The sequence below is a fragment of the Phoenix dactylifera genome, chromosome 8 (genome assembly GCF_051530095.1).
Source record: "Phoenix dactylifera cultivar Ajwa chromosome 8, Ajwa_hap1_PhDact_Kaust_v1.1, whole genome shotgun sequence".
Lineage (NCBI taxonomy): Eukaryota > Viridiplantae > Streptophyta > Magnoliopsida > Arecales > Arecaceae > Phoenix > Phoenix dactylifera.
This window is the reverse complement of record NC_143197.1, coordinates 12,091,557-12,105,525: the sequence shown is the minus strand read 5'-3', so window position 1 is coordinate 12,105,525 and position 13,969 is coordinate 12,091,557.

Below are 13,969 nucleotides of genomic sequence, written 5' to 3'. Positions count from 1 at the left end.
CCGAAAAAATTCCACATGAATCTGATTCATGTGAACTCCAATTAGTTCAATTTTCAGATCAATCCGAGTCACACTTGGACTAGAATAAATATGGAATAAATTCTAATAAAATTATCATTAAGCCCAATTACATTCATTTGAATCCAATTCAAAAACAAACTCAACAAATGAGTCCAAATCAATTTCAATTACATTAATTGAAACTTGATTAAGCCAGAATACAGACATAATTAAATACACATCCATGAAATTCAGTATGTACCTCATGTTCAGTGCTAGCTGAACATAGACAAAACCAAATTTCAAATGACCCACAATTTAATTCTCAATTAAATTGGATCAAGTCCTTCCTACTTAACTTGACTTATGTGCGTGACTCCGATAGGTTCGAACACTAAGCCGGTAGTACATGAACCACTCCATGCACTAATCGAGGTGACCATCTAGCAATGATACCCGATGTCCGGATAGGTCGAATATGCAAAGCAACATTCAAGAACCCATTCATATGGTTACCGCATAATTCATCCTTTTGACCAACGATGCTCAAGATGACCTAAAGTGAACTGTCACACTTTGGTCCGGTCATCCATATTGTATTTCAATTAATTAAATTCAAGTGACCAATCACTTGGTTTACCCTGGCCAAGGTTTTACCAAATTGAAACACAGCGAAACATCAACTCCTATAATCTGGAGCGGTCAATCCCTTCTTGACTCATACACAGACTTCGCGAGTACTTGACTGCACCCAGCAACTTTTCAATATCTGAATTAGAAATTCAGATCGTTCAGTGCCAAAGTACAGTGAGTTGCTTGCAAGTCACCGTGATAGTCTCAGGTCTAAGGGATACTTATGCCCATATGCTTTGTGAGCTAACTCCTGACAGTGGAGTGCTCAACAGGTGAGTCACTGTTCAGTGACGATGTACTCCTACATCTCACCTATATGCCATACCAGTGTCTCCACACTCCTTGGTTAAGAGGACAACCAACTAAATGGCATACAACGACCTATACTTGACATAGCTATTGTCCAATTAATAGCTTGTCAATCGGTCGCGAACCAATTTAAGGACTAAATGATAAAACCTCCTTTATCCACTAAATTAGTCCTAAGGACTTCATCACAATACACAGGAGTTCCTATTTGAAGATGCAACACTTGTGATGAAAAGAATGCCAGAATAGATTTTATTATTCATTAAATAAAACATATACATTATTCTTACAATAAAAATTGGCTTTGGGACACAATTCCCAACAACTCCCACTTGAACTAAAGCCAATTTGTACAGTATCTAATACCCATCTTCGATTTGTGATAATCGAACTCCTTTACAGAAGGGCTTTAGTGAATGGGTCAGCTAGGTTCTCCTTTCCATCGATCTTTTGAAGATTGACGTCACCTCGTTCCACGATCTCTCGTACAAGGTGGTAGCGACGCAGAATGTGCTTGGTTCTATGGTGGGACTTTGGCTCCTTTGCTTGTGCAATGGCTCCAGTATTGTCACAATACAAAAGAACTGGACCGTTGATTGAGGGAGTAACACCAAGTTGATTTACAAACTTCTTGATCCAAACAGCTTCCTTTGCCGCATCTGATGCAGCAACATACTCTGCTTCGCATACGGAATCGGCTACTGAATGCTGCTTGGAACTTTTCCAGCAGACTGCTCCTCCATTCAGGGTAAACACAAATCCTGACATACTCTTACTATCATCATGGTCTGACTGAAAACTAGAGTCTGTAAACCCCACAAGTTTTAAGTCGGATTCTCCATAGATTAACCATTGGTCCTTAGTATTTCTCAAATACTTAAGGATGGTTTTCACCACCTTCCAATGGTTCTCACCCGGATTAGACTGATACCTACTCGCTACTGCTAGTGAGTAAGCAACGTCCGGTCTTGTACATGTCATGGCGTACATGATAGAACCTACTGCAGAAGCATATGGGATTCTACTCATACGCTCTCTTTCTTCGGAAGTTGTCGGACAATCTTTCTTAGAGAGAGAAATTCCTTAGCCTATCGGAAGATAGCCCTTCTTGGAATGCTCCATGTTGAACCGCTTCAACATAGTGTCGATGTACGTGGATTGGGATAATCCAAGCAACCTCTTAGATCTATCTCTATAGATTTTCATCCCTAGGATGTAGGATGCTTCTCCCAGATCCTTCATGGAGAACTGTGATGACAGCCAGAGTTTCACATTTTGTAATGCAGGAATGTCATTCCCAATTAAGAGAATGTCATCCACATACAAGACAAGGAATGTGATCACTGAACCGTTAGCCCACTTGTAAACACAAGGTTCTTCTTCGTTCTTAACGAAGCCATATGTTTTGATAGTTTTATCGAAACGTATGTTCCAACTTCGAGAAGCTTGCTTAAGTCCATAAATGGACTTTTGTAGCTTGCATACTTTGGACTCGTCTGTGGATATGAAACCCTCAGGTTGTATCATATACACCTCTTCTTCCAGCTCTCCATTTAGAAAAGCTGTTTTCACATCCATTTGCCAGATTTCATAATCCATATATGCTGCTATAGCTAGCATGATCCGAATAGATTTTAGCATTGCCACAGGAGAAAAAGTCTCGTCATAATCGATACCATAACGTTGACGATACCCCTTGAAAACCAGACGGACTTTATAGGTCTCCACCTTTCTATCTGCGCCTCTCTTTCTTTTGAAGATCCATTTGCACCCTATGGGTTTTATCCCTTCGGGTGGATCAACTAGTATCCATACACTATTGATTTTCATGGACTCCATTTCGGATTTCATGGCATTAAGCCACAACTCAGAGTCAGACCTCTGCATAGCATCCATATAGGTGATCGGATCCTCATTGTTCTCATCGAGCTCAATAGGATCCGCGTCATGGACCAAGAAACCGTAGTATCTATCCACTTGACGCGGTACTCTACCGGATCGCCTTAATGGTGCTTCAACATTGGGCTCCGGGTTTGATCTAATCAAAACCGATTCTGTGGGTTCAGTAGATTGTGTTAAATCTTCCACCTGCTGAACTTCACTAAGTTCAACCTTAGAGAAAACAATTCCTTCACCAAGGAATTCCTTTTCCAAAAATGTTGCCTTAAGTCCTACGAACACCTTTTGTTCATTAGGAAGGTAAAAGTAATAACCCCTAGTTTGCTTGGGGTACCCTACAAAATAACACTTATCGGACCTAGGACCCAGTTTGTCAGTTTGAGAACGTTTAACATAAGCCGGACATCCCCAAATCCTAAGGTATGAAAGTGTCGACTTACGCCCAGTCCATATCTCATATGGAGTCTTCTCAACAGACTTACTTGGAACCTTATTTAGTATTATACACGCAGACTCTAAAGCATAACCCCAAAAAGATAGAGGCAGACTAGTAAACCCCATCATGGATCGAACCATGTCTAACAGAGTTCGATTCCTCCTTTCGGATACACCATTATGCTGAGGTGTTCCTGGAGGGGTCCATTGTGAGAGAATCCCATTCTCCTCTAGATAAGTCAAGAAATCACCGGAAAGGTATTCTCCTCCTCGGTCTGACCGAAGGATCTTAATACTCTTTCCAGTCTGTTTTTCTACTTCATTACGAAATCGTTTGAACATTTCAAATGATTCCGACTTATGCTTCATCAGATAGACATACCCATACCTGGATAGGTTATCTGTGAAGGTTATGAAGTAGGCATAATCACCTTTGGCACTTACGTTCATAGGTCCACATACATCAGTATGTATGAGGCCAAGAACATCGCTGGCTCGTTCACCCTTTCCAGAAAAAGGTGACTTGGTCATTTTACCCAGTAGACAGGATTCACAAGTTGGCAATGATTCACAATCATTGATTTCTAAAATGCCTTGTTGGGCTAACCTGTTTATCCTGTTTTTGTTTATATGACCAAGCCGGCAATGCCATAAATAGGTTTCATTGACTTTATCTAGTTTAGGGTGTTTATTAGATGTGTACATTACATTCACAGGCAATGATAGAGTATAAATGCCATATTTCATTTGTCCACTGAAAATTTTAGTATCATTCAAAATGATATCACAAAATCTTTCATTTATATAAAAGGTATAACCATTCTTGGCCAAAAAGCCTACAGAGATGACATTCATCAAGAATGCTGGACAAAAGTGACAATCATCTAACATAACTACTCCAGACTCAAAAAACAACTCAATGACTCCTAAAGCTAGGACTGGAACAGATCTTCCATCACCAACATTTAGGAATCGATCGCCGTTCTTGAATCTTCTACTTACTTGAAGTCCCTGCAAAGAATTGCAAATATTAATTGGACTTCCGGTATCCAATACCCAGGTAGTAGAATCATAAACAGAAAAATTACAAGGTGTTATCATATAATTACCTTGTGCAGCAACTGTTTGCTGCATTTTCTTCTTTGGCCTGTTTGGATCAAGGGACGCTAAATAAGCCGGACAGTTCCGCTTCCAGTGACCCTGCTTCTTGCAGAAGAAGCATTCTGCCTTACTCTGATCAGATTTCTGCTTCATAGTCTGTTTGGGCTTAGAGACCCTAGCACGAGCTTTCTGCACCTTCTTCTTCTTTCCTTTCTTAAAGGAAGAAAGTCCTGCAGAAGTCCCACCTACCACATTCACCGACTCCTTTTTGAGTTGGTGATCCTTCTCATAGGTCTGCAGTAAACCTAGCAAACCATGATAGGATACTTCAGGTTTAGTCATTCTATAATGACTAAGGAAGGTCAGGTAGGACTTGGGAAGTGAATTCAAAATGGCATCCTTGCCCAATTGCTCGTGCAAAGAAAAGCCAAGTTTACTTAGGCGATCAATTTGTTCGACCATGTACAATACATGATCGGTGACCGATGCCCCTTCCCTCATGCGGGCATTGAATATAGCACAGGAGGTCTTATGTCGTTCAACATCATCAGGTGTGCCGAAAGACTCCTTCAACATTTGAAGGATTTCCACTGGCTGCGCTTCCTCGAATTTACGACTAAACTCGTCATTCATCGAGGCCCTCATGATGCAACGCACTGTAGTGCGATTGTTGAGCCACTTCTGATAAGCGTCTCTGATTGCACGTGGTGCATTGGCTGCAGGTTCCTCAGGTGCAGGATCCGATATCACATACAGGATCCGCTCATGCTCTAATACTATTTTCATCTTTCGATACCAGCTATCGAAGTTAGGTCCATTAAGCTTATCATTGTCTAATAGTGTTCGGAGGGATAATGAGTTAGCCATATCTGAAGGAAAAACCAGAGCTAATTAGTATATGATTTATTTTAATTCTAAAGACTTGGACTTCAGTCTAAAGATTTCTCCCACTATTTTAGTCAAATTTTTAGCCTCTACCTTTAATTCGAGGAATTACTTTAATTCCTTAGCGGGTACTAGAATCCACATGGACTGTATACAGGCCCGAGGAAAGCTCGGCCAACCCATATGCATCTAAGGGTAGGTACATTACCAATTATTTCTCTAAATAATTTCTAGTATTTTATTTTGCCCCAGGTGGTAATCAGTAGGCGGAGGCCTCCACTGAAAATCCTGGTCAGATCCAACCATTAATGAACTAACTCGATGACACTACCTAATGTATGATCAGGCCCGAGGAAAGCTCGGCCAACCTAATCACAATCAGATAGCTCAAAGAGCTATCATATAATGAAGGATAATTCCAATATTCAGATGAACACCAGACGGAAGCGTCCTGCATGTCCAACTGAAATACTGGACCAATTATCATCCATTTTAATGGGAGGCTATGACCTAGTTATCTATATAACTATATCATTTTAAGGACCTAATAATTTAGAGGATTTTAGAGAGACCGATAATTCTATATCCTCCCACTGACTGCACTGAGTCATATAGAGGACATAGAATTTCATTGGTCTATGGACATCTAAATCAGTCATACTGATTTCCTTATTGACATGGGTGAGTACCAAGTCTCAAGATATCTAAATCAAAGCTTGAACGACCACATTGGCCAGGTAAGAGAGATCACGGGAGGGTTCCGCCATTAACCGTCTTTCCTAGACACCAACAGAGTTGGCCAGAAAAGAGGTAGCCCCAATTAATAACCGTAGATCCAACTTGCCTTAGACACCAAATGGTATGTCAAGTTGATTTAGATAGTCATTAAGAACTCAGGCTCGACCACTGAGCCACAATCAGATCCAATTGAAGTGTTTGGACATGATCAACTAAACTATTGAGTTTGATCAAATTAGAAAAATGAATTTAGTCTAATACAACTATTGATTCCAATTCAATTCTAACATTAGGTCTAACCTAATCAACTAATCTGATTGTGCTAACCCATGCCCCAAAACCCATGTTCAAATTTAAATTTTAAAAATTTTTAAATTTTAAATTCAACATTTAATTCTTTATTAAATGTATTATGATCATGGATTCAAGGTGTCAATTTATTCCAAATATAAACAATTTATATTTAAACTTTGTGGTCATAATAAATTTAAAACTGAAATTTCATAAATATCAATTATGCATAATTTCACAAAAATAAACTATTTATTTTATGATACAAATTAATCTCAATTTTGTGCTAGGACAACCTTTTCACTATAAGGGGTTAACCTTATAGCAGGACAACCTTATAATTCAGCACAAGATTGATATTTTATCAATAAATCTAGATCTAATCTAAATTTAAAAATTAAATCATGCATAATTCTAGATATTATAGGCCAATTCCATTGGCCAACCTGGCTCTGATACCAATTGAAGAAAAAATATCCCGCAAAATCCGATAAAATCGGATGCCAGGTCAGAAAATCAATTTTAAAATTTTATCTATTTATTTATAACAGGTATAAATAAATAACATAACTATATTATATTTACCATACCTCGATCCCGCAGCGGAAGATGGTCAAGGTACTCAGGAACAGAATCTGGTACAGGGCCAAGTGCTGGATCAGATACTGGATCAGATGCTAGATCTGGTATTGGATCGGGAACTGGATCTGGAACTGGATCTGGTGCCGGACCTGGTACTGATGGATCTGGTGCTATGCGAGGCCCGGATGTACGGACCCTCTACTTCACACGCACGCCAAGAAATGCAGGAAGGTAGGATGATGTCTGTATAGTGCAAAAACCCTTTTGCAAATAAACCCCTGGAAGAAAAGAATTTCAAAAATTCCTTCTTCCCTTTTTCTTTTTCTTTCTTTTCCTCTTTCTTCCCGTTTCCTTTTCCTCTCTTTTCAAGCTACTCAAAAGATCATGAATCTCCCCTCTCCCCAGATAAAATCTCTAGCAAAGAATGAAGAAAAAGCTAGCCAATTTATAGGCAAAGACAAGGCTGAACCAGGGAAGAGAAAACGCCAAAAGTGAAGAGTGAACGCCAAACGTTTCATGATTTTATTGAATTTTTTGAACCGTTTGATTTCAATTAAATCAGTCCTATATTAAAGAGGTTTCAAAACCGAAGAGACACGTCTCTTCGGATCTTCAAATGGTAGCCGAAAGAGAAAAGATCAAGCGGCCTTCGATGTGTTCGGAAGAAGAAGAAGAATGCGGTCCACGGGAGAAAGTTTGCAGAAAATTGGTCCATGGATCGAGGAAGAAACCAGAACGTGTCATTCAAATAGAGGGGCAAACTAGTAAATGGGTTAATTCAAATGGGCTGAATCAAATGGGCTTGGGTCCATTATTGATTCTAAACCAAATTGAAGACCAATTTGAAAGATTTTGGATCCGAAAAAATTCCACATGAATCTGATTCATGTGAACTCCAATTAGTTCAATTTTCAAATCAATCCGAGTCACACTTGGACTAGAATAAATATGGAATAAATTCTAATAAAATCATCATTAAGCCCAATTACATTCATTTGAATCCAATTCAAAAACAAACTCAACAAATGAGTCCAAATCAATTTCAATTACATTAATTGAAACTTGATTAAGCCAGAATACAGACATAATTAAATACACATCCATAAAATTCAGTATGTACCTCATGTTCAATGCTAGCTGAACATAGACAAAACCAAATTTCAAATGACCCACAATTTAATTCTCAATTAAATTGGATCAAGTCCTTCCTACTTAACTTGACTTATGTGCGTGACTCCGATAGGTTCGAACACTAAGCCGGTAGTACATGAACCACTCCATGCACTAATCGAGGTGACCATCTAGCAATGATACCCGATGTCCGGATAGGTCGAATATGCAAAGCAACATTCAAGAACCCATTCATATGGTTACCGCATAATTCATCCTTTTGACCAACGATGCTCAAGATGACCTAAAGTGAACTGTCACACTTTGGTCCGGTCATCCATATTGTATTTCAATTAATTAAATTCAAGTGACCAATCACTTGGTTTACCCTGGCCAAGGTTTTACTAAATTGAAACACAGCGAAACATCAACTCCTATAATCTGGAGCGGTCAATCCCTTCTTGACTCATACACAGACTTCGCGAGTACTTGACTGCACCCAGCAACTTTTCAATATCTGAATTAGAAATTCAGATCGTTCAGTGCCAAAGTACAGTGAGTTGCTTGCAAGTCACCGTGATAGTCTCAGGTCTAAGGGATACTTATGCCCATATGCTTTGTGAGCTAACTCCTGACAGTGGAGTGCTCAACAGGTGAGTCACTGTTCAGTGACGATGTACTCCTACATCTCACCTATATGCCATACCAGTGTCTCCACACTCCTTGGTTAAGAGGACAACCAACTAAATGGCATACAACGACCTATACTTGACATAGCTATTGTCCAATTAATAGCTTGTCAATCGGTCGCGAACCAATTTAAGGACTAAATGATAAAACCTCCTTTATCCACTAAATTAGTCCTAAGGACTTCATCACAATACACAGGAGTTCCTATTTGAAGATGCAACACTTGTGATGAAAAGAATGCCAGAATAGATTTTATTATTCATTAAATAAAACATATACATTATTCTTACAATAAAAATTGGCTTTGGGACACAATTCCCAACAAACATGACATTATCAGAGATGCTCCTACCTCCCACAAAAACTCCTTGCTCCTGGCAGATAATTTCGGAAAGCAAGGGCTTCATCTGCTCCACCAGTATTCTTACCACAACTTTATATAAGGTTGTGCACAAGTTGATAGGCCTAAAGTGGCTCGGTTCCACCGCGTTCTGATGCTTCGATATCAGCGTGATAAATGTGGCCTTCCAGTCGTTAGGCATCCCTGCCCGACTAAAGAAACACAGAACTGCTTCAATCACAGTCGTTCGGACAACGTCCCAGTATTTTCAGAAAAAGAAGGGTGGGAACCCATCTAGACCAGGAGCCCTATCCTCTCCCAGGACCCAGACCGCCTTTCGCACCTCCTCCCACCATCGGTCGAACCAATAACGCATTCTCTATAGTGCCAATAGCTATGTCGGCCCTCGGGAGTAGGTCAACCTCATCACCCTCACTATCCTCTGACCATCTAGAGCGGAAGAAATCAAGCAAGACTATCTAATCGCAAAGTCTCCCACCACCTACTGACCTGTCCCGTCTTGCAGAGACCGGATCATATTCCTCTATCTTCTAATAACTGCGGTCTGATGGAAGAAGCTAGTATTCCGATCACTCTCCCTGACCCACTGGATTCTGAACTTCTGTCTCCACTTGATTAAAACCCCATTTGATTTTGATGAGCTCAAAGCATTTGAGTATATCTTTTGATTACTAATGAATTCAATTGAGTGTTTCAGTGAAAATCCTGTCTAAGTGTCCCAAGACTTGGTTCATAATTTTTGGATAAGTTAAGGAGTCTGTTTGAACCAATGTCTGAGACTCGAGTCGACTCCCGAGTATCACGAGTCGACTCCAAGCGTATCATGTTCACTGGCACGAGCTCGAGTCGACTCCAGATAAGTACGAGTCGACTCCGACTGAGAACAGACAGAAGGACAGAAAGCTTCAACTCAGAACCTGTCAGCGAGTCGACTCCCGAAGTGCGCGAGTCGACTCCGATGTTCACCGACTCGACTCCAAGGAAGTAAGAGTCGACTCCAAGCAGTCACAGGCAGAAAAGTCAGAGAACAGTTTTCGGGTCTGAGATTCGAGTCGACTCCAGTGGAACGCGAGTCGACTCCGATAGGTGGCAAGTCGACTCCAGAGAAAGCAAGAGTCGACTCTCAGCGGTACACAAAGAACAAGTCAGAGAGCATTTTATGGACTCTGAGATTCGAGTCGACTCCCGCAATACGCGAGTCGACTCCAAGACACCGCGACCCCAAGACAGACAGAAAACCAAGTTACTGCCTCTGAGATTCGAGTCGACTCCCAGACAGCTCGAGTCGACTCCAAGACAGCTTCACGTCAAAAGGCAGAAGACCATCTTTCGGAAACTGAGAGCCGAGTCGACTCCAAGGAAGTTCGAGTCGACTCCAAGACTGGACGAGCCAAAAGACAGAGGATCGGGAGTTCGGGCTCTGAGATTCGAGTCGACTCCCAGGACAGTCGAGTCGACTCGAGTGGACAAAATTCAAAATTGGATCCACGGACTTCAGTGGATGAGCCGACTCCAAAATTGCCAAGTCAGCTCCAGAAGTTGACGAGTCGACTCCAGGTCAAGACGAGTCGACTCCCAGTCGTGAAGGCAACTTTAATTCAAATTTGGAACAGTTGCCGAGTCGACTCCGGAAAAGCTTGAGTCGACTCCCGCTACAGCCGAGTCGACTCCTGATCGCGCGAGTCGACTCCAACCCACCAACGGTCATATTGTCAGGCTGCGCAGAGTGTTCAGAACGGGCAGAAAAAGCACTCTAACGGCTAGTTTCCGTGGGAGTTGGGTTAAATAGCCACAGAGGACTGTAGCAAGGCAGAGAACAACCATTCCACTCCAACTAATCAAGCATTCAAGCTCTGCAACGTGCTCTTCAACGAAAAAGAGGAAGATCTGTATTTACTGCTTCCAACTACATCTTTCCAGCAATTAAAGCCTCCTTCTCCTGCATTCAAGTCGACTACTCTTTCAAGAGGAGACCAGAAGTTTAAGAAGCCATTCCTCATCTCCAATCTAAAAGCGTTTGAGGCTTCTTAACTTCATTTATTGTTCATATTGTTTTCATCTGCTTTTTGAGAAGCTCATTTTCTGTTTCTTTCTACAACTTGTATTTACTTGGTTCAATCGGGGATTGAATCAAGGGGATTGAGGTTGGTTGGTGAGCCGAGTTAAAACCAACGTGTGTAAGGGTTTGATTGTGATCCCGGGAAAACAATCGGGGCGGTTCTAGTCGGTGAGCCTGGAAAAACCGACCGAGTTCGTTGTGAGCTCGTAAAACAACAAGTTTGGTTGTGAGCTTGGAAAACAACCGGCTGTAATCCAAGGGGGTTATAGTGAATTCCCAAGTGAGACTTGGGGAGTGGACGTAGGAGCAAGGGTTAGCTCCGAACCACTATAAAACCTTGTGTTTGTGTTGGATTGTCTCTCTTCTTCTTCCCCCCACATCACTCACAGCACTTAGCATTAATTAAATAACTTGCAATAGTTTTCAATTAGTCAACCACATCGTTTTAATTATTCAAATTATTTTAAAACCCAATTCACCCCCCCTCTTGGGTTGTCTATCTGGGCCACAAGTGGTATCAGAGCCTAAACTCTTCCACCCAAGAGTTAAAAGATCAAAATGACAACCCCATTTGGATCTTCCCACATTGAGGGTCAGTCCACCCAAAGACCCCCTTTCTTTAATGGATCCGACTACTCATACTGGAAGGCTAGGATGAGAATATTCATCCAAGCCCAAGAATATGAGATGTGGACCATTGTAGTAAATGGCCCATACATCCCATCCATATATGTAGAGGGTGTCAAGGTACCCAAACTAGAAAAGAATTGGGATGAACATGACATGAGGAAGGCACAACTAAACTCTAAAGCTATGAATGTGTTTTATTGTGCCTTGGATAGAAATGAATTCAATAGGGTCTCTACTTGCAACTCTGCAAAAGAGATTTGGGATAGACTTGAAGTGACCCATGAGGGCACGAATCAAGTTAAAGAATCCAAAATTAATATATTGGTTCATAAGTATGAACTATTTAAAATGAATTCTAATGAGACAATCACTAGCATGTTCACTAGGTTTACTGACATTGTCAATGGCCTAAAAAGCCTTGGCAAGAGCTATACTAACAGTGATCTTGTCAGGAAAATACTTCGCTGCCTACCAAGGTCATGGGAAGCCAAGGTGACGGCAATCCAAGAAGCTAAAGACTTGAACAAGCTTCCACTTGAAGAGCTCCTTGGATCCCTAATGACTCACGAGCTAACCATGAAGCAACACAGCGAAGAGGAGTCCTCCCACAAGAAAAAGATAATAGCTCTTAAGTCTACTTCATCTAACAAGGACTTGTCTTGCAGTAGCAGCAGTGACGAAGAAGAGAATGAGGAAGATGATGGTGAGGCACTTCTTGTGCGCAAGTTCAAGAAATTTATCAACCACAAGAAGGCGTATCATCAAAGGAGAGGCCCCTCAAATTCCTACCGCAAGGACAAAGGTAAGGAAAGGGAAAATGAGGGGATTAGGTGTTACGAGTGCAAGAAGCCGGGTCACATAAGAGCAGAGTGCCCCCTACTGAAGAAGGGGAGTAAGTACAAGAAGAAGAAGGCTCTTGTCACTACACTATCCGACTCCGACTCATCATCCTCCTCATCAGATGATGAACAAGAAGAGAAGGCCAATTTCTGCTTCATGGCCAACGAAAACGAGGTAACTTCCGATACGCATCTTGATTTTTCTTTTGATGAACTTTATGATGCATTTAATGAATTAATGGTAGAATATAAGGCCATAAATCTTAAGAATAAAGAACTAAAAATAGCTAATCAATCATACCTACATAAATACGATAAATTAGTTAAGGATAAGGATTTAATCATCAAAGAAAATATAGAACTTAAGACAAGCAACCAACTTTTAACTCAAAAGAATAGTACCTTAACTAAAGATAATGAAAAACTAACTAAGGAACTTTCAGAACTTAAAAATCATAAACAAATCTTAAATAAGGATCTCACAAAAGAACTTAATGACCTAAAAGCAGAAAATCAAACTCTAACTAAAGAACTTAACAAATACAAACCCTTAGTTGAAAAATTTACATATAGTTCTGAAAAATTAAACATGATACTTAATAGTCAACGAGCCGTATTTAATAAAGCGGGTTTAGGGTATAAACCAAGAAATAAACAAAAACTTCTTAGTAACTTCTTTGTTAAAGCTGGAGAAACTAAAACTAAGAAAATAACTTGCTTTTGCTGTGGTACTATAGGTCATAAAGCAAATGTGTGTAATTTTAGGAAAAATAAAACAAAAAGGAAAATTAAAAGGGTATGGGTTCCAAAAGGAACCAACTTGACTAACCATGAAGGACCCAAGAAAACTTGGGTACCTAAGATGACATGATTTGCTTGTGTAGGAGTGTCTTGCAGCCAAGGTCAACAAAAACTGCTGGTACTTGGATAGTGGCTGCTCAAGGCACATGACGGGTGACAAAGATCAATTTTTCACCCTTGAAGCTAAGAAGGGAGGTGCTGTGACTTTTGGAGACAACAACCAAGGTCACATCATTGGTATTGGTAAAGTTCAAATCACCCCTTCTACTTTTATTGATAATGTTAGATATGTTGATGGTCTTAAGCATAACTTATTAAGCATTAGTCAATTATGTGATAAAGGGTATGATGTTATGTTTAAGCCATCACTATGCATTATAACAAACCCTAATGATAATAGTTTAGTTTTTAAAGGGATTAGACGTGGAAATGTATATGTTGTAGACCTAGAAGATCTTGCAAAACATAACCAATGTTTAGTTGTAAATGAAACTAAAGATAATGATGCTAGTTGGTTATGGCACCGTAAGTTAGGTCATGCAAGCATGGACACAATAAGTAAACTAGTTAAAAGAGACTCCGTGATAGGTTTGCCAAAATTAAAAT